This window comes from Pristis pectinata, chromosome 26 (assembly GCF_009764475.1).
Source record: "Pristis pectinata isolate sPriPec2 chromosome 26, sPriPec2.1.pri, whole genome shotgun sequence".
Taxonomy (NCBI): Eukaryota; Metazoa; Chordata; class Chondrichthyes; order Rhinopristiformes; family Pristidae; genus Pristis; species Pristis pectinata.
In genome coordinates this window covers 23,377,192-23,383,191 of record NC_067430.1, presented here as the reverse complement: position 1 = coordinate 23,383,191, position 6,000 = coordinate 23,377,192, and positions in this window count along the sequence as shown.

Below are 6,000 nucleotides of genomic sequence, written 5' to 3'. Positions count from 1 at the left end.
CAGTAAAAAAAAGTACTCATTTAGTACCTCAGCCACGTGCTCTGACTCCAAGCACAAGTTCCCTCCTTTATCCTTGAGTGGACCTACCCTGTGCACAGTTTTCCTCTTTTTTTAAAAAAAATACAAGTACAAAATGCCTTGGGATTATTCTTGATCCTGCTTGCCAAGGACATTTCGTGGCCTCTTTTTGGCTTTCCTAATCACCTGCTTGAGCACTTTCCTGCTGTCTTTATATTCTCCAAGGACAGAGTCTGATTTTAGCTTCCTAAACCTTACGTATGCTTCCTTTTACTTTCTGACTAAATTTAGGACCTCTTGGGTCATCCAAGGTTCCCTTACCTTACCATCCTTGTCCTTGCTCCTTACTGGAGCATATCGATCCTGAACTCTGAAACTCTGATCAGCTAGTCTTTAACCAACTCAGACGTGGACTTGTCCAACAGCAGCTGCTCCTAATCAACGCCCCTTAGCTTCTGTCTTATGCTGTCATAATTTGCCCTCCCCCAATTTAATACCTTCCCGCGCGATCTTTTTTTATCCTTGCTCATAACTATCTTCAAACATAACAAAACTTGCATCATCCCATTTATTCTTTGCCATTGTACTTACTGGCTCCCTGTTAAGCAACCTCTCAATGTTAAAATTTTCATTCTGATTTTCAAATCTCCCCTTGTCTCAGCTGTAACCCATTTGATAGCAAATATGCTTCTGATTTGGAAGACTTCAACTTCAAGTCTAAAGCAGAAATAAAGAAGGATACAATTCTGTTGGATGTGTTATCTATCAGATGAGACATTAAACTGAAACCCCATCTGTTTCCTTAAATGGCACTATTTTGAGGAAGACTATTTCTCAGTCAACATCATTATAGAGGTCAGCCTGTCACTTTCACACAGCTTGCTATGTGCAAATTGGCTGCTGAGTTTTCCACATTACAACAGTGACTATACTTCGGTAATACTTCAGTTACTGTAGAATTATTTAGAATGTTGTGGAAGGGAGATAAAAATCCAAATAAACATCTTTTTTCCATGGTCATATCTCACCCTAGTTCTAATCTTCTTTAGTTCTCCAACCTGCCAAGATATCTATGCTCTTATAATTCTTACCCCTGGATCATCCTAAAGCACGTTTTCAGCTGGCAAGGCCCCAAGCTCTAGACTTCCCACCCCAAATAAAAAACTTTTACCTCTCTTTCCTCTTTTAAAAATGCCTGAAACAAGCTCACATCAGGGTTAAGTTGCAGGTGCTTCATCTGAATTGAAAGCCTAAGTCACACAAAATGTGATACCATAAACCGTTGATGACAACCAATATTTTCAGTGATTTCACAAAAATCCATCAGATAATGCTGAAAGCCACTACCTAGCTTCAGTACCCCGACACACCATGGCAATACCTGGACATCAAATTGCCATAAGGTTTAATTATTTTGTATTATTGTGACTTCTATGTCATCTAACTCATGGTCTACTGGGATGCAGTGGTCTGTGGTGTTGCATATGCTTCTAAGGCCTGGACTACACATGGCAGGCACTTCAAAACACTGGAAAGATACCATCAGTGGTGTCTCCGCAAACTCCTCCACATTCACTGGAAGCATAAGCAAATGAATGTCAGTGTCCTCGCCCAGGCCAATATCTGTTGCAGTGAAGTCCCATTTACACTAAGTCAGCTACACTGGGTAGGCGTGCTATTCCCATAGCCAATGTCAGACACCAGAATCAAATACTCTATTCTGACCTGTCACCAGGAGAGATTACCAAATAGACAGAGGAAAAGATTCAAAGATGTGCTCAAAGCCTCCTGGAAGAAATGTAACATTCCCATTGATTCTTGGGAACCTCTAGCCCATAATTGATCAAAATAGAGAATTTAGAATAGAATTAAGAACTCAAGTTCATGCAATGGGAGTACACAGTGTAAGGAGTGCACCACATCCCAAACTACTCAGATCCAGCACCTCCTGTTACATATGTTGAAGCCCACATTGCCTTCATCAGCCATCTCTGAACCCATATAACCAGAATGCAAACAAGTCATCCTCAATCCCAAGGGAGTGCATAAGAAGGATTCCCAGCTATTCAGAAGAATTAGATATAGTTGCAGCAACTGCACAGAACTCATGCCAGTGCCCATCATTAAATGCTATCATTGGAGCTCTTCATGGGCACAATAAGTCGTAGCTTAGTTCTTCAGTAACAGAAGCATTATAAATCTGTTGCTAGAACCTCCCCAATTCCCCTCCCCCTTTATAACACTTCCTAAAATACAGTTCTGTGGCCACTTATCCTATTGTTGCCTTAGATAGGCTAGTCTAAACCTTTGTTCCCTAAACAGCTCCTGTGAAGTCTAAAGCAAAAACAGAAAATGCTGGAAACACCCAGTAGGTCATGCTGCATCAATGGGAAGAGAAACCGAGCAAATGTTTCAATTCAAAAACCCTTTGTTAGATTTTCACTCCTGTGAAGTGTCTTGGGATGCTTTACTGCATTGTATATGAGCAATTGCAGTGGTTATATAGTTTATTAATTTGTTCCTTATCTGTTTGAAAAACATCCTTCCACCAAGGTACTGGGCTAAAGTAATGTCTTCAAGTGCAGAAACTGTAACAGACAATACAAGGAAAAAAACATTGGTGAATATCAACATCATTCTGGCTACCTTGAATGCTGTGATTGAATAGTTCCCTTAGTCATTAAACAAAACTTTTATTCAATGAAATATCTCAGCATAGTTTGCCTGAGCACACAAAAGCTACTGTTCAGTACGGTACTGTCTGGCTGTCCAGCTCCTTGGATTATATTGAGTCAATTAATCTTGTCAGGATGAGAGTGAACATACAGGCAGAAACTCATTCTGGATACTAAAGGCTGGGTACCACATTACCTACTTTGCTCTTTGCAGGGAGTGCTGATTGTGAAATAAAGTATGTGGCTGAAAGAAAGAATTTAGTGCCTTTCACAACCTCAGGGTATCTGAAAATGACTTACAACTAATTAGATATTTTTGAAGGGCAGTCACTGTTATAAGTCACCAACAATTACTATCAAGATTCCACAAACAGCAACGTGATAATTAACAGATAACCTGTTTACATTGATGATGCGTTTCAGTTTAACTTCGCAACTGAAAGATTATACTTTTGATAGAGCAGCACTAGTGACAGCATGAAATTTGAGTGGGACTTGAACCCACAACTTTTTGACTCAGAGGCAAAGTGCTACAGTCGATCAAATAGATCATGGAATAATCACGAAAGATCATGGAAGCTGCAGCGAAATGATGATCCAGGGACCCAGGATTAATCATGACTGGGGTGCTGCTTGTTTGGAGAATATAGGTTTCAATCAAATGCTCTGGTCTTGTCCCACATCCCATAGATGTGCTGCTAGATTAATTGGTTTATGTAAATTGACCCTTGTTGTAGGTTAATGGCAAAAAGAATCATTGAATGGCATGTGTGAGAAAGAATCAATTGTAGGAGTACAGGAAATTGAATTGCTCCTCCTGAAGCTGGCACAGACCTGATGGGCCAAATGGCCTCCTTCTATGTTGCTTTATTAAAGACTTCCTTCTTGGTATCAGTGTTATTGCAGTAATTGTAGCTGTGTGGACTAAATGTAGTACACTAAAATTAAGTCATTGTCTAAGGAAATTTCCCCTCTCTGTTCTTTGAATCCTATATGGATAGAACATTTTTATCCTGTGTGCAGAGTTAAATTTGCAGCTCTTTCTGTAGCTAAGAACCAACGAGATATAGAATTGGACAATTTAATGGACCATCTTAAGTCACATCATTCATGCTAAATATAGTTTTGCTTCCTATAATATACTTTGGCTTTATTAATGCACCTGTCAGAGAAACTGTGCTGCACAATGATCGGAGCCATCAAATGCTGTATTTCTACTATTTTATCTTTCAAAAATATTTTCCTCTATTTTCATTATGGATGAAATTTTCTATGATTAAGTATCTCTCTAGAGTCAATAATATAATGGCAATAATTTTTTTGCACAGTTTGCAACAATTCATTTTCAACTTCAACCCATGCAAAGGATCATTTTGTATAATATTGTAAGAAAATATAACAGGCATACTGTTTAGTGCAATCTGCAAAACAAGGCAAGAAGAGCCCTACAGTTCTGCAGCAGTGGATTGGAAAAAAAAAGGGAAATGGGATGGGAGAGGAAGGAAAAGAGAGAAACTACAATAGAAAAAATAAACATTTTTTCCGTACTCACATGGACTGCCTTTGTGTTGCCTGTAGAAGGAATCTGCAGATTGGGATGGAGATGTGTTCCAGCGCAATGCTCTCCGAGTGTTCAATTCATCAGTCCAGTGCTCTTTGATGTTCACAAATGGTGATGAATTAGGCACAAAGTCTTGAAATGTAAATCTCCTAACGACCCTGCCTAAGCAAGTTGCACTGAGGGAGAGTGAATTTGCTACTCAGTTCAGGTGGCTCAGAATGCCAAGTGAACTCTGGGTGTAATGACTGTGGGCTCAGCTGATGGGTTGAAATGATACACACATATGGTAATGAGTACAGTGGCTTTGTGTCTGTCACACTTGCCTGCACATATTTAGAACCTTATTATTAAAGCGTCAAACACATTTACAAACATAAAACAACATTATGTTGTGTATTGTTTGGAGTTTTTAAATGTCATTTATTTCATCATTAGCTCAATTTTAACTCCTGAAGTGGCTGATTCAAACTGTAATTTTATTTAACAAGAGCAAGTAAACCTTGCCAAAGTAGCCGTCCTTGAGGGGTGAAATCAGAGAGTGAGATTTAGCTGATTATTTGACTGTCCTTGACTATAGTCAAGCCCAATTCTATTTCTACTCAACATTAGCATACATTTATTCATTCCAAAAGTTGAGGATAGTGATTAGCAGTGGTAATTCTGGTTAATTTCTTATTCATTTACTTGACCCAGAGGCCATGAGACATCTAGGAGTACCTTAACTAATTTGTACAACAGATATTTTGGAGGTTGAAACCTGAGTCTTCTTCACCTCTACATCACATCATCAATATGGATGCATATTTTCATAATAATAAAGCAAACTAATTAGGGTCAAGGGTAGGGTGTCTCATTGAATGGATGATGAACCAGACTGGGCTGGTGGTCACAAGCTAGTGTCCTTGGATGTTTCAGGATAAGAAAAGGAAAATGAAAACCCAGGGGAAATATAATGACATGTTTATTTTGGAACTGCAGGTCTCCCTCTGCATTGCTCAAAATGTCCTTTTCAGCCTATCTGTGGCCCTTGACACCACTAAAACTGTCCATATAAGTGAAACATGATTTAGCCCACTAACATAGTTGTAAATAATAAAGATAAAAATATATATTATTCAAAGCACTAACATTTGTACACAAGTAAGCAAAATAATTTTAAAAATTAACTCGTTTCCCAAATTATTACCCTTCATTCATTGTAGAAAACACTGAAGATCTGACATGAAATGAAGAGGCAATTTCCTCAGCAAAACATACTTCAGCCTCACTGGTTCAGCATTCATGGTCCCTCTTGGAAATGCTGGCAATAGTCAGCAGGTCCAACTGTACCCTTTGGTCTGACTTCATCCTCTCCCTGGAACTGAATTATGTGTTCACAACCTTGGTGCCATATACAACCCCAATGTAAGTGATGGTTCACATATTCATAACTTTAACACGACTGCCTAATCTCCATCTCTGTAACTTCTCATCTCTGCCCCTTCCTTGGTTCAGCTGCTGTTGAAAACCATAGCCAAGTCTTTGTTACATCTACACAGCTTTTCCAAAACACTCCTGGCAAGCCTCTTATCTTTCAACCTCCATAATCTTAAACTCATCCAAAACTGCTGCCTCTAACCCCAGTTCACAGTAGGCTCTGATCATTCATCAGCCCTGTGTTCACAAACCTACATCAGCTCCCAGTAGATCAAAGCCCCAATATTAAAGCCATCAAATGTTCAACTCCCTGCAAATCCTCACCTTCTC